Source organism: Capricornis sumatraensis, chromosome 1 (genome assembly GCF_032405125.1).
Source record: "Capricornis sumatraensis isolate serow.1 chromosome 1, serow.2, whole genome shotgun sequence".
Taxonomy (NCBI): Eukaryota; Metazoa; Chordata; class Mammalia; order Artiodactyla; family Bovidae; genus Capricornis; species Capricornis sumatraensis.
In genome coordinates, this window is record NC_091069.1 from 243,934,565 (window position 1) to 243,961,097 (window position 26,533).

Genomic DNA, 26,533 nt, shown 5'->3' on the forward strand with positions numbered 1-26,533 from the left:
GAAACCTATATGCAGGTCAAAAAGCAACAGTTAGAACTGGGCATGAAACAACGGATTGTTTCAAAATTAAAGAAGTATGTCAAAGCTATATGTTGTCACCCTGTTTATTTAACTTATTAATATATGCAGAGTATCATGTGATATGCCAGGCTGGATGACTTACAGGCTGGAATCAAGATTGCTGGGAGAAATATCAACAACCTCAGATATTTAGATGATACCACTGTAATGGTAGAAAGTGAAGAGGAACTAAAAAGCCTCTTGATGAGGGTGAAAGGGAAGAGTGAAAAAGCTGTCTTAAAACTAAGCATTCAAAAAACAAAGATTATGGCGTCTAGTCCCATCGCTTCATGGCAAATAGATGGGGAAACAGTGGAAACAGTGACAGGCTTTATTTTGGGGTGCTCCAACATCATTGTAGATGGTGACTGCAGCCATGAAATTAAAAGATGCTTGTTCTTTGGAAGAAAAGCTGTGACTAACCTAGACAGCATATTAAAAAACAGAGACATTACTTTGCCAACAAAGCTCCATCTAGCTCAAAGCTATGGTTTTTCCAGTACTCATGTATGGATGTGAGATTTGAACTATAAAGAAAGCTGAACACTGAAAAATTGATGCTTTTGTGTTGTTAGAGAAGACTCTTGAGAGTCCCTTGGACTGCAAGGAGATCCAACCAGTCCATCCTAAAGGGAAATCAGTCCTGAATATTCATTGGAAGGACTCATGCTGAGGCTGAAACTCCAATACTTTGGCCACCTGATGGGAAGAACTGACTCATTTGAAAAGACTTTCCCTGGTGGCTCAGAGGTTAAAGCATCTGCCTCCAATGCAGGAGACCCAGGTTCGATCCCTGGGTTGGGAAGATCCCCTGGAGAAGGAAATGGTAACCCACTCCAGTATTCTTGCCTGGAGAATCCCAAGGACTTGGAAGTGTGGTCGGCTACAGTCCACGGGGTCGCAAAGAGTTGGACACGACTGAGTGACTTCACTCACTTTCACTTTGATGCTGGGAAAGCTTGAAGGTGGTAGGAGAAGGGGATGACAGAGGATGAGATGGTTGGATGTCATCATCAACTCAGTGGATATGAGTTTGAGTAAACTGCGGGAGTTGGTGATGGACAGGGAGGCCTGGCATGCTATAGTCCATGGGGTTGCAAAGAGTTGGATATGACTGAGTGACTGAACTGAATTGATGTGATGGATTTTATTGTCTTGGCTCCATAATCACTCTGGACAGTGACTGCAGCCCCAAAATTAAAAGACACTTGTTCTTTGGAAGAAAAGCTATGGCAAACATAGACAGTTTATTAAGAAACAGAGACATCACTTTGCTGACAGAAGTCCATATAGTCAAAGCTATGATTTTTCCAGTAGTCATGTACAGATGTGAGAATTGGACTATAAAGAAGGCTGAGCACCAAAGAATTGGTACTTTCAAACTGTGGTGCTAGAGAAGTACATGAGAAGACTCTTGAGAGTCCCTTGGGTAGCAAGAGATCAAACCAGTCCATCCTAAAGGAAATCAGTCCTGGATATTCATTGGAAGAACTCATGCTGAAGCTGAAGCTCCAAAACTTTGGCCACCTGATGGGAAGAACTGGCTCATTGGAAAAGACCCTATTGCTGGAAAGATTGAAAGCAGGAGGAGAAGGAGGCGACAGAGGATGAGATGGTTGGATGACATCACCAACTGGATGGACATGAGTTTGAGGAAATTCCTGGAGATAGTGAAGAACAGTGAAGCCTGGCATGCGTCAGTCCATGGGGTCCCAAAGAATTGGACACAACTTAGTGCCTGAACAGTGAGCATGGTAGCAAACTTATCCCTAGTTTTTTTTAACACTGTCTCCACAGTGTTCTCCATAATGGCTGTGTCTGTTTACATTCCCACTCACAGTGTAAAAGGGTTCCCTTTTCTCCATACATTCTCGAGCGTTTGTAGATTTTCTCACTGGCATGAGGTTATACCTCATTGTAGTTTTCATTTGCGTTTTCTAATAATTAGTGATATTGTGGATCTTTTCATGTGTTTATTGACCACCTGTAAGTCTTCTCTGGAGAAATGTCTGCCAATTTACAACTTCTGCCAATTTTTTGATTGAGCTGTTCATTTTTGTGATATTGAACTGTGTATGCAACATATATATTTTGGAGATTAGTCCTTTTGTCAGTTGTTTTATTTGCAATTATTTTCTCCTTCTGAGGATTGTGGTCTAATCTTCTTTGTTGTTTCCTTTGCTGTGCAAAAGCATTTAAGTTTAATAAGATACCATTTGTTTATTTTTGTTTTTATTTCCCTTACTCTAGGAGGTGGGTAAAAGAGGATCTTGCTGTGATTTATGTCAAGGAGTGTACTGCTTATGTTTTTCTCTAAGAGCTTTATAGTTTCTGACCTTACATTCAAATCTTTAATTCATTTTTTATTTTTTTGTGTGGTGTTAAGTAATGTTCTAGTTTCATTCTTTTACATGTTTGCTCTCCCATTTTTTCAGAACCACTTATTAAGGAGGCTGTCTTTTCTTCATAGAATGTTCTTTTCCTTCTTCATCAAAGATAAGGTGCTCATATGTGTATAGGTTTATCTCTAGACATTCTCTCTTATTCCATTGGTTTATATTTCTGTTTTTGTGTTAGTACCATACTATCTTCATGACAGTAACTTTGTAGTATAGTCTGAAGTCAGGAAAGCTGATTACTCCAGCTCTGTAATCTCCAGCTTCCTTTTTCCTGATTTCTTTGGCTATTCAGGGTCTTTTGTGTTTCCATACAAATTTTGAAATCTTTGTTCTAGTTCTGTGAAAAATACCATTGGTATTAATAGTTTGATAGGGATTGCATTAAATCTTTTATTAATACAGTCATTTTCACAATGTTAATTCTTCCAAGAACATAGTTTATTTCTCCTAATGTTTGTGTCTTTGATTTCTTTCATCAGTGTCTTACAGTTTTCTGCATACAGATTTTGTGTCTCTTTAGGTAGGTTTGTACCAAGGTATTTTATTCTTTTTGTTGCAATGGTGAGTGGAATTGTTTCCTTAACTTCTCTTTCTGATTTTTTATTACTAATGTATAGGAGTACAAGATATTTCTGTGTCTTAATTTTATATCCTGCAACTTTACTGTATTCACTGACTAGCTCTAGTAATTTTCTGGTTTTCTTTAGGGCTGTTTATGTATAGTAGCATGTCATCTGCATACAAAGTTTTACTTCTTTTTTACTAATCTGGATTCCCCTTGTTTATTTTTCTTCTCTGATTACTGTAACTAGGACTTCCAAAACTATACTGAGTAATGGTGGCAAGAGTGAGCACTCTAGTCTTGTTCCTGATTGTAAAGGAAATACTTTGTTTTTCACCATTGATAATAATGTTTTCTGTGGGTTTGTCATATATGGCCCTTATTATGTTGAGGTATGTTCATTCTAAGCTTAATTTCTGGAGAGTTTTTATCATAAATGGGTGTTTAATTTTGTGAGACGTTTTCTATGCATCTATTGAGATGATTATATGGTTTTTATCTTTCAATTTCTTAATATCAAATTGATTGATTTGTATATACTGAAGAATTCTTACATCCCTGGGATAAAGCCCACTTGATCGTGATGTATGATCCTTTTAATATATTATTGGCTTCTCTTTGCTAGAATTTTGTTGAGGATTTTTGCATCTATGTTCAGCAGTGATGTTGGCCTGTAATTGTCTTTCTTATTTTCTGGGTAGTATCTTTGTCTGGTTTTGGTATCAGGATGCTGGCGGCTTGTAGAATGAGTTTGGGAGTTTTCCTTCCTCTGCAATTTTCTGCAGTATTTTGAGTTTGATTAGCTCTTCTCTAAACTTTTGGTAGAACTCATCTGTGGAGCCATCTAGCCCTGCACTTTGTTTTTTGGAAGATTTTTATTAGAGTTTTGATTTCTTTGCTTGTTATTGGTCTGTTCATATTTCCTATTTCTTCCTGATTCAGTCTTGGAAGGTTATTCTTTTTAAGGATTTTCCCATTTCTTCCCAGGTTGTCCATTTTATTGGTATATAATTACTCGTAGTAGTCTTTTATGATCTTTTATATTTCTGTGTTGTCTAACTTCTCCTTTTTAATTTTTAATTTTATTGATTGAGTCTTCTCCTTTTTTTCCCTTGATGGGTCTGGCTAATGGGTCGTCAATTTTGTTTATCTTCTCAGAGAACCATATTTTAGTTGTATTGATCTTTTCAATCATCTCCTTCAGTTCTTTTTCATTTATTTTTGATCTGACCTTTATGATTTCTTTCCTTGTACTAACTTTGGGGGTTTTTTGTTCTTTTTCTAGTTCCTCTAGGTGTAAGGTTAGGTTGTTTTTTTTTTATCTCTGTTTCTTGAGGTAGGCTTGTATTGCTATAAACTTCTCTCTTAGCACTGCTTTTACTGCATCAGTTTTGAGTTGTGTTTCCATCATCATGTGTTTCAAGGTGTTTTTTTATTCTCTCTTTGATTTCTTCCGTGACTTCTTCAGTATTCAGAAACATAGTGCTTAGCTTCCATGTGTTTGTGTTTTTTAACATTTTTCCCTTTCAGTTCAGTTCAGTTCAGTCGCTCAGTCATGTCTGACTCTTTGCGACCCCATGAATCACAGCACGCCAGGCCTCCCTGTCCATCACCGTCTCCCGGAGTTCACTCAGACTCACATCCATCGAGTCCGTGATGCCATCCAGCCATCTCATCCTCGGTCATCCCCTTCTTCTCCTGCCCCCAATCCCTCCCAGCATCAGAGTCTTTTCCAGTGAGTCAACTCTTCGCATGAGGTGGCCAAAGTACCGGAGCTTCAGCTTTAGCATCATTTTTCCCTCTAGTTGATATCTAATCTCTTAGTGTTGTGATCAGTAAATATGTTTGAAATAATTTCAATTTTTAAAAATTTACCAAGACTTGATTTGTGACCAACTATGTGATCTATTTTCGAGACTATTCCATGAGAATATTTTTTTCTTGAGAAAAAATGTGAAATCTACTACTTTTGGATGAAATGCCCTGTAGATATCAATTAAGTCCAATGGTCTAATATATAGTTTAAAGCTTGTGTTTCCTTATTAATTTTATGTTTGGATGACCTGTCCATTAGTGTGAGTGGGGTGTTAAAGTCCCAAATTGTTATTGTGTTACTGTCAATTTGCCCTTTAATAGTTGTTAGCATTTGCCTTATGTATTGAGATGCTCCTATATTTGGGTACATGTATATTTATCATTGTTATGTCTTCTTCTTGGACTGACCCATTGATCATTATGTACTGTCCTTTTCTGTCTCTTGTAACAGTCTTTATTTTAAAGTCTATTTTGTCTGATATGAATATTGCTTCTCCTGCTTTCTTTTGATTTCCATTTTCATGGAATATCTTTTTCCAGTCCCTCACTTTCAGCCTGTGTGTGTCCATAGGTCTGAAGTGGGCCTCTTGTAGAAAGAATATATATGCATCTTATTTTTGTATACGTTCAGTCAGTCTGTGTCTTTTGGTTGAAGCATTTAATCCATTTATATTTAAGGTAATTGCTGATATGTGTCCTTATTTATGGAGTCTTTCCCCCATGGGTGCAGTTGGACCAGTGCCTTTTGATGGTTTCCTGGCTGGGGAGACTTTTGCCTGTGTTCTAGTGGATGGAACTGGATTTTGTCTTTCTGAAGGGCAGTGCCATGTTCATTAGTGTGTGTTTTGGGGTACCTCTGGGTTTGGTATGTCTCTGGACAGCCTGTCTGCTGTTGTGCAAGTTTATGTTCCTATTTTGTTGAAGGTTGGCATAAGGCATTTGTCACTGGAGCTTACTGGTCTTTGGGTGGGGGACTGGTCTTAGTGTTGAGGCGTTAGGAAGAGCTCTCTTAATGTTCCATGGCATTGGGAGTTCTCTGGCGATCCAAAGCTCTGGACTTGGATCTCTCACTTCTGAGGTTCAGACCCAACTCCTTACTGTAGCACCAAGGCCCCACAAGGCACACAGCACAGAAGACAAAACCCCAAGAAAATGGTGAAAGCAACACTCAACAGACAGAAACACCCAAAGAAACTCATACAGTTACAAAGGGAAAAGAAGAGAGAAGGGAGAGGGAAGAAAAAGAATAAAAACAAGAATAAAAAAGTCTCCCAATTTTTAACTGGCCTGTTTGGTTTTTTTGCTACTCACTGTACGGGTTATTTGTATATTTTTTATATTGGCCTTTTTCAGGTATATGACTTGGAAATATTTTCTTCCATGTTGTAGGCTGCCTTTTCATTTGGTTGATGATTTCCTTAGCTGTGCAGAAGCTTTTTAGTTTGGTTTAGTCTCATTTGTTCATTTTTGCTTTTATTGCCTTTGCTTTTGGAGTTAGATCCAAAAAGTTATAGCCAAGACTGGTGTCAAGGAGCTTATCACTTGTTTTCTTCTAATAATTTTATGGTTTCAGGTCTTACATTCAAGTCTTTAATTCATTCTGAGTTAATTTTATGTATTTGTATAATATAGTGGTCTAATTGCATTCTCTTGTATTTGGCTGCCCAATTTTCCAAAACCATTTTCTAGAAAGTCAGTCCTTTATTTATTGTAGGTTCTTGGCTCTTTTGTTGTAAACCACTTGACCATATATACATCAGTTTATATCTAGCTTCTTGATTCTGTTTTTGTTCTGTGTTTACACTCAACCATGCTAACTGAATTCTTCTTACCTACACTTATGGTGGCCTTGTCTTCCTCTCATGCTCTGTGCTCCATCTCCCCTTGCAGACACTTTCCTTTAGACTTCAGGCTGGTTTGTACCCTGTGACCTTGGTTCGGTTTAAGAAAAGTTGTGAATATTTAGATTATTTGGCTTTTTCTGATTGTTAGAGTAGAAGCTATGCTCTTTCCAGCTATCAACATTGTAGGCAGAAATCCTCATTTCAAAAAGATTTGAGAAAGAAAAACTTCTTCTTCCATTTTCTTGTTATGGTTGGTTCATTTATTCAATCATTCATCAACTAATCCTGATTAAATGTCTTCTATTATGTACCAAGAACAGTTCTACATATATATAAAATTAAAGACAGGAAATTTTCTTGCTTTCATGGAGGATACATTTGGACATTTTCTAATATTTCCTTTACTCTTGAAATTCATCATAAATTTTTAAATATTTGTTATAAATATATATGCATATATATGTGCATATATATATATGAAAATGTGGGGAAACAAGTTATCTCATATTTTACAGATTAAGATACTAATTAATACACCCACTTGAGAAGACAATTAGTCAAGACTAAAATTATATACCTTAAAAAATGCATTCCCTATGACCCAGGAATTTCTTTATTTTCTCTAGAGAGATACATGAACTTGTTCACAAAGAGATTATCACAAGGACATTCACTGCCATATTATTTTAGGGAAAAATTGGGGAAGAAAATACCTGTCAATAGGAGAATGTATTCTATTTTGTGTCCAGATTATGAAATAATATGCACAGATACAATAGGGTGGGTCTATAGGTAGTGGCCTAATATTTTTTTTTTTGAAAGAGATTTTATTTTATTTTTATTATTAGGAAGTAATACATGCTTTATTTTAAGAAAAAATGAATAAAACAGAAATATGTAAGAAGTTTAAATTATCCACAATTCCATTTCTGGGGCCATTTCTAATTTACGTTTCTTTTTTTTTTAATTTTTATCTAATATTTTTTAAAAGGTATGAAATGATATATGTAATCTGATACTTTTTTAAAAACCCAGACTTTTTAAATGATGTCGAATGATGAATAGTTGAAATAATTGCTTAGAGACATATCAGATAAATTTTAATATTGCTGGGGAGAGGAGGAGGAGTTTGTCATAAATCCACTATTCAGATACTCATTAAGAAACTGGATGTCCTCATGAATTCCTGAATTGAACAGACAGATAATTGTACCATATAACTTGAAGGTCTTTTCTAATTCTGAAATTATACAAGCCTATTAAAAAACAAAAGTGAAAGCAATCTTCAACTTGTGTTTTTAAGCTTAATAATCAAGTTAGCAAATGTACCCCCTGAAACTTGATACATGAGTACAACTTAAGTTCTAACAGGAAGTGTTACAGCTAAGGAGAACTGACTTAGAAAAATAAAATATGGGCTGTGAAGTAGACAAATGCTTTCATGGAACTTTATTTTAGCAGCTTATCCCAAAACTTAATGGCATAAACAATAAGGGTTTTTGGTCTCTTACTGTTTCTGTAGGTCAGGAAACTGAGAGCAGTGTTGCTGGTTGGTTCTGGCTCAAGGTCTCCCATGAGATGACAGTCAGATAGTGGCCACGGCTGCAGTATCCTGGAAGCTTGGCCAGGTTTGAAGCAGTTGCTTCTAAGATGGTCCATTTATGTGGATGATGAGTCAGTGCTGGCTGTAGGCAGAAGGCCTCAGTTTCTCACCACAGGGACCTTCCCATGGGAATATCTGATTGCCCTCATGTTTATTAGGTTGTTTCTCCTAGAGCAAGTGACCCACGAGGGAGCAAGATGAACACTGACCTGGCCTCAGAAGCCACACCACTATTGATTGTGCAGGCTGGCCCCATTCAGTGTGGGAGGGGGCTACATAGGAAATGGGAATCACTGGAAACTATCTTGGATATTGACTATCACAGAATTATTTTCCAACTTCTTTAGCCACATATCTGAAGGTAGGGGTGGACAGACAAGAGCAGACAAGGAAAATGATTCTAATTCCATCACATTTTATATGTCAGTAAATAAGAATGGAATTTTTTCTCATGATTTTTCCTTTAAGTTGTTGTTGTTCAGTTGCTAAGCCACATCTAGCACCTTGGGACCCCATGGACTGCAGCATACCAGGCTTCCCTGTCCTTCACTATCTCTTGGAGTTTGCTCAAACTCTTCCATTGAGTTGGTGATACCATCCAACAATCTTATCCTCTGTCGCCTCCTTCTTCTCTTGCCCTCAATCTTTCTCAGCATCAGGGTCTTTTCCAATGAGTTAGCTCTTTGCATCAGGTAGCTGAAGTATTGTAGCTTCAGCTTCAGCATCACTCATTTCAATGAATATTCAAGGTTGATTTCCTTTAGGATTGATTGGTTTGATCTTCTTGCTGTCCAAGGGACTCTCAAGTGTCTTCTCCAACACCACAGTTGAAAGCATAAATTATTTGGTGCTCAACCTTCCTATAGTCCAACTCTCACATCTGTACATGACTACTAGAAAAACCATGGCTTTGATTGTATGGACCTTTGTTGGCCTTCAACTTAATTATATTCAAATTGCCCAGTCTTTCATGAGTGCCTATAATATGCATAGATAGGAGGTGAAGACTAACACATCTGGTTGCTACTTCACAGCAACCTTTGCACATTTGTCATAATTAAACTGTTCGAGAGTCCTGTACAGAAGTATGCTTTGTTTCATATCATGGATGACAAAATTGAGAATAAATGAAATGCTCATAATACATACCCAGTCAGTAGTATCATCAGATTTGAACCTAAAACTACCTGTCTCCAGGTATTCTTTCTACTAAACTGGGATGAAAGATATTTCCTCCTTCTCTAATTTTCTGTCCACTAATGTAAAATTAATTTTCTTGAAATTAAGAAAATGGTAACTACAAAAATATTTATTTCTCAAATAACAATGCAGTGGTTATGAAGTTTAGTCTACAAACTGTTGAGTGAGAAATATAACTTGCTTCATTTTCTGTAATAAAATTTAATATTTATGATCATATTCTCACTAATCTAATAGGAAGCTTCAGCATCTGTTTTTTCTGTGATTCCCTGAACCCGTCTTATTCCATCTATATGGTGTCAGAGTTGGGCAAGAGACATGGACCATATGACCCAGAAAGGTCCCTGAGATGTCCTTTGCTACATGGCCTTGAGGTCTTGTGATTGTTTGAGGTTTCTGTGTCTGGTTCGGGCAAGGGTACTTTTGTTCAAAATGGCACTTCCCCTCACCTATACTCACCATAACCATTGCTCCTCATGGATTTGTGTGCCTCCCTTCTCTCTAACACCTTAAATCACTGGCAGCTTAGATCACCAGTTACTGATCTCTAAGCTCTCCCACATCTCTCTGAATTTTCATGTCCTTGCCAGGAATGCATGTTCCCTTGCTCTCCTATTATGCATGCCTTCTTTCTGCTCTTCTCTCTTCCTCCTAACCTTGGGAAATCTCTGGTTGTAAGCAGAACCTTTTCACCTCCTGATTTATTTAAGAATTTTTGTGAAAACTACAAAATTATTCCTTCCTCATCCATTCCCCTGGATAGCTGTTAGGTTTTTGAAAATACATCCAGGAAGACTTACAAGTAATTAACTCACCCTTACCCCCACCACATCTTTCAGAGTCAGGGGAACTGGAGTAGACCACCTATGACAAATCAAAGCAAGAAAATGCAACAACAATAACTTTGCTGTAGTTTGTGGCTTCATAAAGTGTCTAAGGGTCTTTTGATGTTGTTGTTGAGCCTTTTCTCTGCACCTGGGATTTAATTTAGTTGACCAAGTTGGCTGTGGTTTGGCTTTTTTTTTTTTTTTTTTAATCCAGGCAGAGGCTGAAAACAGTAAAATTACTGTGCTCTGAAGTTAGTACTTTACAGCAAGGTTCATATTTTTAAACTAAATATTATTTAGTTGTGTGTGGAAAGATGGTATCCAGCCAACAGAAAGGTTCTCATTAACTTTCAAGATGCTTTTAGGCAGACTCAGATCAGACAAGGTTCAAGTTCTAGTCAAGACCTGGTTGACTATGGCCATATAGAATTTAATGTCTAAATCATTATAGGATTCTAATTGCCTGTTAATAAAATGCCTGGCTTAGGGCAAGGAAAACTGACTCAGAAATTTCCTGATTTCCTATTATTTATCGTAACACCTGGAAAGTTTTATTTTCCATTGAAGCCTGTAATAACACCTCCCACCCTACATGTTTTTCTTTAAGTGTGACCTTTCCAGATCCATGAGTACTAGAGGTAGAATCTATGTCCCTTTTTCTTGCACCTAGGCATGCCTTTTTGACTGAGTACTGTTCAACAGATCATAGTGTCAACTTCACAGTAGAAGTGATACTCTGGGACTCCTGAGGCATTAAAGGAGTTGCATCTTCTGCCTAGCTGTCTCTCAGAACACTTATTCTTGGTGCCCAGTCACTCTGCTTTGAAGAACCCCAAAGCATGTAAAAAGCCCACTTGTAGATTGTCCAGCTGGCATGAGCCACCAGCCAGGTGAGTGAAGAATGTTCAAGGTGACTTCATTGCCACTCATAATTGGGCTGCAGCTTCATGAGAGATTCTAGTTGAGAATCACATAGTTGAGCCCAGAACCATGAGAGAATAATAATAAACGATTATTTTTTCCCCTATACTATTACAATCAAGGTGTTTTTTTTTTTTTCAGACAGTTACAAGAAACTAGAACAGCACGTTGGCCCAGGGACAAAAACACCCTGAACTAAGGTGTCAAAGTTGGTGGAATCATCTGTTTGTGGTCTCACTGTAGCTCTAGATGCTAATCGTCTTCCGTTCACCCGTTTATCTTGCCATAAATACTTATAAAGCATGGGTGCTCCCTGTCATATACATCTCTGTAAAATTATTCTTCAGATCAGGTATCCAGAATAATGTATCTCCCCAAGGCACAAGGCAAGTAAGACAATGCATCTCTCCAGGTTTTACTGTGTGATTAATTTATTGATTGAGAATGAGCAATGAGGAAAGAAAACTCACAAATGGGAAACTAGAATTCTGGCTGGAATCACGGCAGATGAATCTGGGAAGTGCCCAGAATTCTGCTCATTTTGGAATCTAGTTTGCTTCTGTTTCCCTTAAGTAATAAACTTATCCAAAATATAGTGGTTTAAAACAACCACCATTTATTTAACTCAGTATGTGGGCAGCAGTGTATGCTGTGTTTAGCTGAGCATTCTGGTCTCAGATGAACTTTCTCATCTGTATGTCTTAAACCACAGTAAGGCTTGGCTAATGGAAAAGATAATGGGAGTGACTGGGCCACATGTTCTCTTACTTTTCTGCAGTATAGCCTGGGATCAATCACATGACAGTGGTTTAGCTCCAAGAGAAAGAGCAGAAGCCTGCAAGTGTCTTACAGCTAGGCTTAGAATTGTCACATCCCACTTGCTAAAGCAAGTTACAAGGCTAGCTCAGAAGCAGAAGGTGGGGAAATACACTGTACATGTTGTTGAGATGAGTTGAAAAGTCACATTGTAAAGATGTGGGACATGGGAAATGGTTATACACACACACACACACACACACACACACACACACACACACACACACACACACACATTTTGCAATCACTTAGTCCTGGCCTTGATTGACCAGTAGTAAAAACCTTTGTGCTAGTTCTATGGGTAAGGCTAAGGTGGGAAATAGATGGGAAAACAGTGTCAGACTTTATGTTTTTGGGCTCCAGAATCACTGCAGATGGTGACTGCAGCCATGAAATTAAAAGACGCTTACTCCTTGGAAGGAAAGTTATGACCAAACTAGATAGTATATTGAAAAGCAGAGATATTACTTTGCCAACAAAGGTCCATCTAGTCAAGGCTATGGTTTTTCCAGTGACCATGTATGGATGTGAGAGTTGGACTGTGAAGAAAGCTGAGCACCGAAGAATTGATGCTTTTAAACTGTGGTGCTGGAGAAGACTCTTGAGAGTCCCTTGGACTGCAAGGAGATCCAAGCAGTTCATTCTAAGAGAAATCAGCCCTGGGATTTCTTTGGAAGGAATGATGCTAAAGCTGAAACGCCAACACTTTGGCCACCTCATGTGAAGAGTTGACTCATTGGAAAAGACTCTGATGCTGGGAGGCATTGGGGGCAGGAGGAGAAGGGGACGAGAGAGGATGAGATGGCTGGATGGCATCACCCACTCGATGGACCCGAGTTTGAGTGAACTCTGGGAGATGGTGATGAACAGGGAGGCCTGGCGTGCTGCAGTTCATGGGGTCGCAAAGAGTCGGTCACGACTGAGCGACTGAACTGAACTGAACTGAACTGAAAGAGGGCAATGTCAGAATGAAAAAGAGCCAGGTGCTGACCATTGATTCTTAAGACTGTGGTCATACTCAGGAGAGATATACCTCCCTGTTTGAAAGGCATTTTCAAATCACATAATCAGTAGATATTTACAATTTGTGTTTTGGTAATACTTGCCCAATCCTTGATGTTAACATTTCCCCAACTGCATTTGGCTAAATCATGTAGATTCTTCTTAGGGCCAGCAACTGGGTTCCACAGAGCTGTAAATACTGATGATGATAAAATGTGAATGGGTAGGGAAGGCAGAAATAGTAACAGCTCTCAGAACTTGTACATGATGGTTGAATCAAAGAATCTCAAACTGTCGGTGCTCAGAGGAAATTTCCTCTTCAACTCTGTTGGGATAGATTAATTAATAATAGTGTGTGTGTGTGTGTGTGTGTGTGTGTGTGTGTGTGTGAGGGGCTTCCCAGGTGGTGCTAGTGGTAAAGAATCCACCTGGCAATGCAGGAGACACAAGAGATGTGGCTTCAATCCCTGAATCAAGATGTGGCTTCAATCCCTTCAGTTTCTATGGCTCCAAGATCCCCTGAAGGAGAGCATGGCAGCCCACTCCAGTATTCTTGCCTGGATAATTCCACAGATAGAAGAGCCTGGTGGACTACAGTTCATGGGGTCACAAAGAGTCAGACATGACTGAAGTGACTGAGCGTGCATACGTGTGCATGGGTGTGTGCGTGAGAGAGAGAGACAGAAACAGAGAAATAGAAACAGAGATACAGAAAGACAGAGGTTGACTCTAGGTACTACAAAAGATAAAACAAGGTGAAGAAAAAGAGCTGAAGTGTGTTGTGTCAAGAAGTCTATCTTACAGATGCTCAGGGAGGGAGTCAAACCTTAATAAGGACCTGAATTTCTTATTCAGTAAGAAGATGGTTCTTATTTATAGTTGTCCATTCTTTTCACAACCATCATGTGATCACTGCATAATGCTCCAGCAATTAGAAGTACATAATTTACTTAGCCATTTCCCTGTTGTTAAGTATTTATATTGTGTCTAGTTTCTTATTATTATAAATAATGTTGCAATAAACATTTCTGAGCAGAGTTATGTTCTCCCCAACTTGTGTATAAGTGTCAGGAGATCTGAGAATTGTTCATCTTTATATCTCTAGTGCCAGAACAGTGCCTAGCACAGAGCAGGTGCCTAAAAAATATTTTAAAAATATCTTTCCTCACATTTAAAATTTTTTATTTGGAAAAGATTACCAGATATCTATATCTTCAAAGTGTTCTTATCCAAATACTTCCTTTAAGGACCAGAACAAGTCACATACTCAGTTTTTCTGTCATTGAAAAACTTTATAGAAGCAATTATCAGCAAAACCTCCTCAATACTTTTGCTTTTCTTTAGGGGAGTGGACTAAATTTATATAGAGCTGAGTGGACAAAGAATGGGGAGACACTTCAGGTTCCCTTTCACCTGTCACATGCCAGGCACTGTGCTAAGCATGGTGCTGCGTCATCATCATCTTCGTGACAGCCAAGATGTGGCAGAAGTCATGCCCATATCCAAACCTCCAGGAGATTATGCAACTTGTCCAATTCCAAGGCCATTCAGCAAGCTAACAGCAGAGCCACATTTGAATTCACATTTGTCTGATTTCAAAGTACTTTTTAATTTTACTACTCCTCTGGAAACCAGTTTGGAATTATAAGGTAGAAAATGTTTGAAGTCAACCTTGGAAACTTCTAATTCCAGTCCTGTGTTCATCAAAGTTTTCAGACTAAGGCCAGGATGCCAAGACTTGAAGTACTCACTCAGGGATGGTTTTCACTGTGAGTGCTGACCTATTCTGCTGTGGCTCTGGGTTATTATAACCTAGTCTCTGCAAATCATCAGGAGCAAAGCAGCATCTTTTTCAGTGTCTATAACACTGAATATTCTGTCTTGACTGCCTGTCTGACTCTTGCCGTCTCTTCTAGGGATTCTAGCAATGAGACTCTTTCACTTTCTCTCCAGTCCTGTTGGCTTCTGGCTTAGTTTCTTTTGACTCCTAGCATGGCATGAGCTCAGGGTCACTAGTCAGTGTACCCATACTAGGTCCTGACACTGAGCATTTACTAAGTACCTATCAGCCCTCCCAAGCCTGAGAAAACACTCATGAAGTATATTACATTTTATATCCCAGAACTTTTTACACACTGATGCCCTCTGTTTGAAGAGTGAGCCAGTGCTCAAGTCCTGTGTTTGGTAAGAAGTCATGGCCCAGAGTCCCCCTTGTTTCTCCTCTGTTGACACAAAACTCTGGCCGAGAACTGAGCTGATGGAACATCTGGATTGGATTCCAGATGTTTGATGCCTGTTTAAAGACACAAGGCAACTTTTTTGCCTGAATTGTATAGATTTATCTTCTACGGTGATCTAAATGGTTTGGAGTGATTGGACCGGAAGTTATTGTAAAGTACAGTTAAGTATAAAAATAAACCTGACCCCATTTCAGTCCGAAAAGTAGCAAGAGCTTTTTAGAAAATTCCAGGCACCACCTGCATAGTGACTGATGGGCCTGCTGTGGGCACTGCTGATAGAAGCAGGTCACTCCTCCCAGTCCCCAGGACAAATGATAGAGGCTGCCTACAGGTGCCACTGAGGAGATATATGCCCATGACTGTGCTGCAGGGTCTGGATACTGATTCCACTTGATATATAAGCCCCTGCTGGCATTTTGAATGAGCCCCTTGGAAGCCATTCTAAATGATTTCTTTCTGGGGTGATATAGTGAGTTCACTCCTATAGTAGCTCTCAATCTCACACTCTCATGGAGGCTTCTTCACTTCTCTCATAAAAGATGAAGTAGCTGCCAGTTAGGCTTGTCCACCTTAGTCTTGAGCCTTCTCCTGTTACTGCCAGAGGTAATTCCATGATATAGATCAATCCTGTCACTTGTCCCAAACATTCATCCAGTAATATCTCTCATTTGTTCAGAACTTTATCCTGAAATTAAGGCTGCACACTTAAGCTAACATTGAAAGCCTCCCCAGTTATAACCCAGTATTTCTTTTCTGTGTTATCTTCACCCAGACCTTCCCATGCCACTCTTGGGCGACACTAGTGAGAAGCCATGGTGGAAGGGCTTCAGCAGAATGGAAAGAGGCCCTCCTTTTATTACCCATCAAATATTAACACAAGTAATGTCTTGGCTCCATTCTAACCCTGACATTTTAAGTGTCCATAAAACTAAAATATTGGTACATTTAGGATCAAAATCCTAAATATTGTTTCCTTTCTTCATGCCAGTGATGGATTCATTGAATGTGACAAAGCTATCAAGATTTGTGAAAAACTATTTCTTCTGTCATTTTATTGTGAGGCCAAAACCCCAAGGCCTTTCCACCACTCATCTACCATAGAACAACTACTATATACTCAGTAGTTGGATCTTCCCTGGTGGCTCAGATGGTAAAGTGTCTGTCTACAATGCGGGAGACCTGGGTTCAATCCCCGGGTTGGGAAGATCCCCTGGAGAAGGAAATGGCAATCCACTCCAGTACTATTGCCTGGAAAATCCAATGGACAGAGGAGCCTGGTAGGCTACAGTCCACGGGGTTGCAATGAGTCGGACACGACTGAGCAACTTCACTTTCACTTTGATATGGATCAGTAGAAGATATAGATCCTTAAGATAAATGGACCCTGTCTTCAAGCATCTAACCATGTGATAGTGATAGAGACCTGTAAGCAGAGCTATATTATTAGGTGTTGTGGGCTAAAACACTCTTTATGGTTACAGAGGGAGCACAAACTCCTGTGGAGGTTAGGGAAGGCTTCTGGAAGGAGACACATGAAATACACACATATACAATGAACAGTCCATTTGAAGCCTAAGACCTAATGTCTAGGGCTCTAGGATACCAAAGCCCACTCCAGTCCTAAAGTTTACATTTTTTCTACAACGATATAGCTGCTGCTGCTAAGTCGCTTCAGTTTTGTCTCACTGTGCGACCCCATAGACAGCAGCCCACCAGGCTCTCCTGTCCCTGGGATTCTCCAGGCAAGAACACTGGAATGGGTTGCCGTTTCCTTCTCCAAAGCATGAAAGTAAACAGTGAAAGGGAAGTCACTCATTCGTGTCTGACTCTTAGCCACCACATGGACTGCAGCCTACCTGGCTCCTCCGTCCATGGGATTTGCCTGGCAAGAGTGCTGGAGTGGGGTGCCATTGCCTTCTCCAACAACAATATAGAGAAAGCAGTAACTCTAGCTGCTGGCACTGGCCGTTACTTCACTAACCCTAGGATGACCTGCAGGCCACTGAATTATCATTCCAGGTATGTTTCACCAGTGATCATACTAGGAGGAGGGGATCTAGGCTCCCGCTGAAAATGGTGATTATATTTGACCCTTGTCAAATAGAATAAATGCTGGAGCATCATTTGTTGGAACTGAAAGATGGGAGAAAGAGAAGATCATGGAAGAAGATTATTCCAGTTCTTTTCATAACTCAATTTGGAGACTGAGGAGTAATAGCAAAATATTTGAAAAGAAAAAGAAATGAAAGAAAACCCAAGAGCAGGTAGAAAATAATGATCTGTTTTCATCATATGTAACAATTCTGACTCATTCTTGCTTGTAGTAAGGACTCAGTGAGATGAGACTGAATACGCCCCTGAAGGCTCTCATGGGAGAATTCTGAGCTCAGTTCAGCACCTTGGATAAGATTATGATGATGGCCCCATTCAGTATTGTAGCTCTGCTTCATGCATTGGTCTTAAAGACACTGCATAGAGTTTAAACCTTTAATAAGTTTATTTTTACCACAGGAGCAAGTCCTGGCCCAGCTGTCTGTGTCTTTTCTAAATCAATTATGGCCAGTCTTTCATGCTGCTACTGCTAAGTCGCTTCAGTCGTGTCCGACTCTGTGCGACTCCATAGATGGCAGCCCACCAGGCTTCCCCGTCCCTGGGATTCTCCAGGTAAGAACACTGGAGTGGGTTGCCATTTCCTTCTCCAGTGCATGAAAGTGAAAAGTGAAAGTGAAGTTGCTCAGTCGTGTCCGACTCTAGCGACCCCATGGACTGCAGACTACCAGGCTCCTCTGTCCATGGGATTTTCCAGGCATAACTCTAAAAGTTAAAAATGTATCCACAGTAGTGATAATAACATTTTTTTTTTCTTTCAGAGTCAGTTTTCAAAACCCTACAAAGTGAGCAAATACATCTTAAGCTCTTTGGAAATGTCAGAAGAGTTTAGAGAAAAGTGCCTTTAATTGACTCTGGGGCATAACAAGTTCAATTTAAATTCCAAGGTGCAATGAAATTAAATCTTGCACAATTTTATCTTATTTTCTTCTAGGTTTTTAGATTAAAAGTAGAAATAAAAACATCCAAGCAATTATTTTGTGTGTGTGAAATTCAAGCTATGATGTTAGTAGTATCAATGCCATAATAACAAAACATTGCCAGTTTTCTACCACCTTGTCAATACTTCACAGTCGATAGCTATAGAAAGTGGGTTAAGTACTTTACTTACATTAAGAATGACAGTATTTGTGTCAGCGATGTTCTGAGATAGACAGACTGCAGTGTTCAGACACAGCACGTCAATGCCTCTTACAACAAAATTCCCTGAATGAGTCATGTCAAGGCTTGCCTGAAGTGCACCAGTTGAGCAAAACTGCCCACTGAGTGGACATGAGAACTCAGATGCTCTGCCATTGAACCAATAATATAATTATGAGAAGAGTGCTCCTCAAAAGCTTCAGTCACAGGCTTCTGCCAACTAAGATTGGTCTATGGACATGTTCACAACAATTCATTGAATTACCATCAAGGACCTATTTTGTACCATGGCTTATGCTAGATAATAGGAAGATAAGCAGGAATATCACTATATAAGAGACACATAAACAGATACTTAGTAAATATTTTAAACAGATACAGACTAAATAGTCTTAAGAGTGATGTTTAAAGTGACTTCCCTGGTGGCTCAGTGGTCAAGAATCCACCTGCCAATGCAGGATATGTGGGTTCTATGCTTGGATTAGCAAGATCCATGGGAGAAGGAAATGGCAATCCACTCCAGTATTCTTGTCTGGAAATTCCATGGACAGAGTGGCCTGGCAGGCTACAGTCCATGGGATTGCAAAAGGGTCAGACATGACTTAGTGACTAAGCAAAAACAACAATGTTAAAGAAATGCATGTGAAGTGTTAGTGTAAGTGTTAATGTAAGTGAAAGTGTTAGTCACTCAGTCACGTCTGACTCTGTGACTCCGCGGACTGTAGCTTCTGTCCATGCATAGAGTGATATAAAAAATCATGTGTAGTAGCATCATCTAACCTGACCTATGAAGGGTGGTAGGAGATCCCTCCTAGAAGAGATGGCCCTTGAGCTGAGTGAGTGATGAGAGTTTTCTGAGATGGCTGGGAGTCTGAAGAAGAAGTTTTTCAACCTTCCAATCTTCTTTCAACTAGGTATGTGTTTAAGTCTGAATTTTGCAATAAGGAGTTCATGATCTGAACCACAGTCAGCTCCCAATATTGTTTTTAATGACTGTATAGAGCTTCTTCATCTTTGGCTGCAAAAAAAATATAATGAATCTGACTTCAGTATTGACCATCTGGTGATGTCCACGTGTAGAATCTTGTCTTATGTTGTTGGAAGAGGGTCTTTGCTATGACCAGTGCATTCTCTTGGCAAAACTCTGTTAGCCTTTGAGCTGCTTCATTTTGTACTCCTAGGCCAAACTTGCCTGTTAGTGGAGATATCTCTCGACTTCCTGCTATTGCATCCCAGTCCCCAATGGTAAAAAAGACAAGCTGTTTTGATGTTAGTTCCAGAAGGTCTTGTAGGTCTTCATAGATGTGTTCAACTTCAGCTTCTTCAGCATTCCTGGTTGGGGCATAGGCTTGGATTACCGTGATATTGAATGGTTTGCCTTGGAAACAAACAGAAATCATTCTGTCATTTTTGAGATTACATCTAAGTACTGCATTTCAGACTTTTTTGTTTCATATGAGGGCTACTCCATTTCTTCTAAGGGATTCTTGCCCACAATAGTAGATATAATGATCATCTGAATTAAATTCATCAATTCCAATCCATTGTAGTACACTGATTATTAAAATGTCGATGCTCACTCTTGCCGCTTCCCATTTGACCACTTCTAATTTACCTTGATTCATGAACCTACCATCTAGGTTCCTATGCAATATTCACTTCGATTGAAGAAAGTAGGGAGAAACACTAGGCCATTAAAGAAATAAAGTTGGTTACCCGGTTGTGACCAACTCTTTGGGACCCTATGGACTGTAGACCCCCAGGCTCCTCTGTTCATGGAATTTTCCAGGCAAGAATACTGGAGTGGGTTGCCTTTCCCTTCTCCAGGGGATCTTCCTGACCCAGGGATTGAACCTGGGTTTCCAGCATAGCAGCCAGATTCTTTCCATTTGAACCACCAGAGAAGACCAAGCCATTAAGGTTTGACCTAAATCAAATCCCTTATACAGTAGAAATGACAAATAGATTCAAGGGATTATATCTGATAGACAGAGTGCCTCAAAAACTATGAATAGATGTCCATGACATTGTACAAGAGGTGGTAGTCAAAACCATCACCAAGAAAAAGAAATGCAAAAAGGTAAAATGGTTGTCTCAGGAGGCCTTACAAATAGCTGAGAAAAAACAAGTGAAGCTAAAGACAAAGGAGAAAAGGAAAGATATAACCATCTGAATGCAGAGTTCCAAAGATTAGCAAGGAGGGATAAGAAAGCCTTCCTAAGTGAACAATAGTCAAAGAATTAATGCTTTTGAACTATGGTGTTGGAGAAGACTCTTGAGAGTCCTTTTGACTACAAGGTGATCCAACCAGTCCATCCTAAAGGAGATCAGTCCTGGGTGTTCATTGGAAGGACTAATGTTGAAGCTGAAACTTTAATACTTTGGCCACCTGATGCAAACAGCTGACTCATTTGAAAAGACCCTGATGCTGGGAAAGATTAAAGGCAGGAGGAGAAGGGGACGACAGAGGATGAGATGGTTGGATGGCATCACCAACTCAATGGACATGGGTTTGGGTGAACTCTGGGAGTTGGTGATGGACAGGGAGGCTTGGCGTGCTACAGTCATGGGGTTGCAAAGAGTCGGACATGACTGAGCAACTGAACTGAACTGAAGTGAACAATGCAAAGAAACAGAGGAAAACAATCGTATGGGAAAGACTAGCGATCTTGTCAAAAAAAATTAGAGATACCAAGGGAATATTTCATGCAAAGATGGCCCAATAAAGGATAGAAACAGTATGGACCCAACAGAAGCAGAAGATATTAAGAAAAGGTGGCAAGAATACACAAAAGAACTATACAAAAATGATCTTCATGACCCAGATAACCACAATGGTGTGATCACTCACCTAGAGCCAGACATCCTCAAGTCTGAAATCAAGTGGGACTCAGGAAGCATCACTATGAACAAAGCTAGTGGAGGGGATAGAATTCCAACTGATCTATTTCAAATCCTAAAAGATGATGCTGTGAAAGTGCTGCACTTAATATTCCAGCAAATATGGATAACTAAGCAGTGGCCACAGGACTGGAAAAGGTGAGTTTTCATTCCAATCCATGTCGAACTCTTGTGACCCTATGGATGGTAGCCTGCCAGTCTCCTCTGTCCAAGGGAGTCTCCAGGCAAGAATACTAGAGTGGGCTGTCCATGGGAGGTTCCAGGCAAAAATACTAGAGTGGGTTGCCATTTCCTTCTCCAGGGGATCTTCCCAACCCAGGAATCAAACCCAGGTCTCCAGAATTGCAGGCAGATTCATTGCCAACTGAGCTACATGGGAAGTCCTTTCCAATCCCACAGAAGGGCAATGTCAAAGAATGTTCAAACTACTGCACAACTGCACTCATTTCACATGCTGGCAAAGTAATGTTCAAAATTCTCCAAGCAAGGCTTCAACAGTATGAAAACTTCCAGATGTTCAAACTGGACTTAGAAAAGGCAGAAAAACCAGAGATCAAATTGTCAATATCCGTTGGATCATGGAAAAAGCAAGAGAGTTCCAGAAAAACATATACTTCCGCTTCATTGACTACTCTAAAGCCTTTGACTGTGTAGTAGTAGCAGTGGAAGTTTCTCAGTAGTGTCTGATTCTTTGTGACCCCATGGACTATAGAGTCCATGGAATTTTCCTGGCCAGAATACTGGAGTGGGTAGCCTTTCCCTTCTCCAGGGGATCTTCCCAACTCAGGGATCAAACCCAGGTCTCCCACACTGCAGGCAGATTCTTTACCAGCTGAGCCACAAGGAAAGCCCAAGAATACTGGAGCGGGTAGCTTATCCCTTCTCCAACGGATCTTCCCAACACAGGAATCAAACCTGGGTCTCCTGCATTGCAGGGGGATTCTTTACCAACTGAGACTGTGTGAATCACAACAAACTGGAAAATTCTTCAAAAGATGGGAATACCAGACCACCTTACCTGCCTCTTGAGAAGTCTGTATGCAGGTCAAGAAACAACATTTAGAACTGGACATGGAACAACAGACTGGTTCCAAATCAGGAAAGGAGTACGTCAAGACTGAATATTGTCACCCTGCTTATTTAACTTATATTCAGAGTACATCATGCAAAATACTGTGCTGGATGAAGCACAAACTAGAATCAAGATTGCCGGGAGAAATATCAATAACCTCAGATATGCAGATGACACCACCCTTATGACAGAAAGCAAAGAGAAACTAAAGAGCCTCTTGATGAAAGTGAAAGAGGAGAGTGGAAAAGTTGCCTTAAAACTCAACATTCAAAAAGCTAAGATCATGACATCTGGTCCCATCATTTTCTGGTAAATAGATTGGGAAACATTGGAAACAGTGACATAGTCTAGTTTCTTGGGCTCCAAAATCACTGCAGATGGTGGCTGCAGCTATGAAATTAAAAGGCACTTGCTCCTTGCAAGAAAAGCTATGACTGAACTAGATAGCATATTAAAAAGCAGAGACATCAGTTTGCTGATGAAGGTCCACATGTCAAACCTATAGTTTTTCCAGTAGTCATATTTGGATGTGAGAGTTGGACCATAAACAAAGCTGAATGCCAAAGAATTGATACTTTTGAACCGTGTTGTTGGAGAAGACTCTTGAGAGTCCCTTGAACTGCAAGCAGATCAAACCAGTCAATCCTACAGGAAAGCAGTCCTGAAAATTCATTAGGAGGACTGATGCTGAAGCTACAATATTATGGCAACCTGATGCAAAGAGTCAACTCAGTAAAACAGTCCATGATACTGGGAAACATTGAAGGCAGGAGGAGAAGGGGACGACAGAGGATGGCATCTGTGACACAATGGACAGAGTCTGAGCAAACTCTGGGAGATAGTGAAGGCCAGGGAAGTCTGGCCTAGTGTAGTTCATGGGGTCGCAAAGAGTCATACATGACTGAGTGACTGAACAACATCAAGGTATATGTTTGGAAGAAAGAAAGCAGTCACCTCTTAGTCTCTTTCTCAGCCTGATCAAATAATTTTTACAGCTGAATTAGGACATTTAAAAGGGCACTGTGCTGGGTACATGCTCAGTCTGGTTCTTTGTGACCCCAGGAACCCTAGCCATGGAATGCTCTGTCCCTGGAGTTTTCCAGGCAAGATTACTAGAGTGGTTTGCCATTTCCTATTCCAGAGGATCCTACTGATCCAGGAAGAAGAACCTGCATCTCTTGTGTCTCCTGCATTGGCCAGTAGATTCTTTATATCCGAGTCCCCAAGGAAGCCACTTTAAACATCACACTTAGGCTATTTAATCTGTATTGGTTTGTTATATTTGTTAGTATCTGTTTATGTGTCTCTCTTATATTGTGGTATTCCTGAGGGTGGAAAAGCTGGGCCATGCTTATATTCCTATTGTTTTGCACAAGTCATGGTACAGTGTAGGTACTTGATGGTGATTCAGTGAATTATTATACATGTCCGTAGACGAATCTTAGTTGCCAGAAGCCTGTGACTGAGGCTTTGAGGAGCACTCTTGTCATAATTTTATCATTGGTTCAATGGCAGAGCATCAGAGTTCTCATGTTGACTCAGTGGGAAGTTTTGCTACTTGACATGACTCATTCAGGAAGTTTTGTTTGTAAGAAGCATTGATGTGCTGCGTCTGAACAGGGCAGTTAGTCTATCTCAGAACATCACTGACACAAATACTGCTATTCCTAATATAAGTAAAATATTTACCCCACTATCTATAAACTCTAAAGTATTGAAAGGTATGTAATAGAGCTCCTTTGTTTCTATTTTCCTGTTTCCTACAGAATAAGACAAAAACAAATAATAGGTGTCCTGATAGTTGGACCATTTTGATAGTGTATTCATTTTGAAAGTTTTAGTGCAATCTAACCTTTCCTACACTTTGGGAGGAATCCCTGTGATAGGATAAACCAATCAGTCTTGATTAGCCACTTGCATGAAGTTAGCTACATCATGGTTCATTCATGCTTGAGATTTCATGGGCAGATACACAGTGAGTTGAATGTGTCCTGTGTTACCCTCCTCAGATCCCTCCCTTTACCATTTTGGGGATACTTGCTTTGGAAATACTAAATCCAAGAAAGCAGGCAATTGCAAATGATGAGGGGTCTGAAGTATCCTACTTTCAGCCCAACTGTCCTTGACAAATGCAAGAAGATGCTGTTGATGTGGCCAGCATTTCAATCCAGAATTCAGATTTCTGTTGCTTAATAAAACCAGAGCCACTGCGACCTGCAGAGTGTAATCACACAGTGTGGAGTGAATGAGACCTAAGTAAACACCTGTCAGAGGCTGGCACTGATCAGTGCTGTCTGGAGTTAATAGAAACCTTTCAGACCTCTCTCCAAAGAAAGATCAGTATTCTGGTTGGAGGCACAGAGCTGTTACTTTTCCAAGAAAGTTAAGCTTGCCCAACATCATCAGAGGAAAAGAATATATGTGTATGATTCTAACAACAAAGCAGTGGCTTGGAAAGGAAGACTCCTGAGGTCTACCTCTGAACTGCAATGACACTGATGTTCTTTGAGTGGGAGGTTTCTGTTCATTTGACATTTTCAGCTTTTTGTGCTAGAAACAGAAGCACCTTGGGAAACTTGTAGGTGAATGCATTCTCCCTAGAGAGCAGCAGATGAGGTTAAACCCGTGTACTGATGGAGGGTCTGGGGATAAAGGTGGGGAGCAGGAGAAGAAGAGGCAGTAGGATGTGTGGCAGTGAACTTACTTAAAGAACAGTTGCTTTCCAGCCTTCCTCCAAAGACTTCAGGGACGAAGCTTGGGAAACATGTCTTTCAGCAGAAAGCTATGGGGTAGTTCATGTTCTTGACCTAAGGGAGCAGGTCCAAAATAGATGAATGTGTCTAAATAGTGAGGGTTGGGACACCTGACTTCATCCAAAATGTGGCATAAGTTGTCTCACAAAATGGCTTTGGTTCAGGTAACCTTCAGTTCACTTCAGTTCAGTCACTCAGTCGTGTCCGACTCTGCAACCCCATGAATCACAGCACACCAGGCCTCCTTGTCCATCACCAACTCCCAGAGTTCACTCAAACTCATGTCCATCACATCAGTGATGCCATCCAGACATCTCATCCTCTGTCGACCCCATCTCCTCCTGCCTCCAATCCCTCCCAGCATCAGGGTCTTTTCCAAAGAGTCAACTCTTCACATGAGGTGGCCAAAATATTGGAGTTTCAGCTTCAGCATCAGTCCTTCCAATGAACACCAACCTTGGACAGTACAAGTTTGGGTGCAGAAAATTTGGTACCAGGCTTCCTCTGAGGTTTTCATGATTCTGTCAGGAAGACCATCTATATGATTTCGTTGAAAGATGTCATGCTCTTAATCAGTGTAAGTCCTTTTAAGATACTGAAAGTGGTGTATGACAGGTATATCCCTTTATAGCCAAATTGTGCTTGGGCATCTAAGTTGAAGCTCATTCTACTCCTGAGAGCTTTACACCCCAGTCAACTGCATCTCTGAAAAAGTAGCTTCCTAGTGATAATCCTGATGGCATCTCAGGAAGTCTGTGCACCGTAGGCAAGGAAACAGGAGGGCAGCCCATGGCAATGAGCTCATGGAAACAGGACATATGAGTCGGCAGTCACTGGGGCATGCACACTGGTAAATCCTGATAAAGGACTTTGATCTCATGTACACAGACATGGAGGTTTACAAGTCTGTTGCCCACTTCTCTGTGACTCTCTTCTTTGAAGAGGTGATATTTGAGCAGAGAACTGAATGGTGACCTGGAACCAGCCAATATGAAAATCTGGGAATAAAGCATTCCAGAGAGAGGAAATAGCTAGTGCAAAGATCCTGGGGCAAGCACAGATTTGGTGCATTCAAAAAGAAATTTGAATCAGTATGCTTGGATTTTAGTGAGTGAGAGAGGCTGTGATGGGAGAGATGGTCAGAGTAGGAGACAGAAGTCTTATCATGTTGGACAGTGGTTGTTATCAATCACTGGGTATCAAAAATGTGGGCACTCTACCTGCATTCCCATTCAGGTAGTCTAGGATGGGGCATTGCTGTTTGATTTT

At 40.2% G+C, this 26,533-nt stretch overlaps 1 protein-coding gene and 1 non-coding gene across 2 annotated transcripts in view; both read left to right on the forward strand.

Annotated features, from left to right (window-relative positions):
- CPNE4 (copine 4) overlaps nt 1-26,533 on the forward strand; it is a 494,912-nt gene that overhangs the window by 124,085 nt on the left and 344,294 nt on the right. The gene's annotated exons all lie outside the window — the stretch shown is intronic.
- TRNAW-CCA (transfer RNA tryptophan (anticodon CCA)) lies at nt 794-865 on the forward strand. Its single transcript has one exon. It is a non-coding gene; the product is annotated as a tRNA-Trp (tRNA).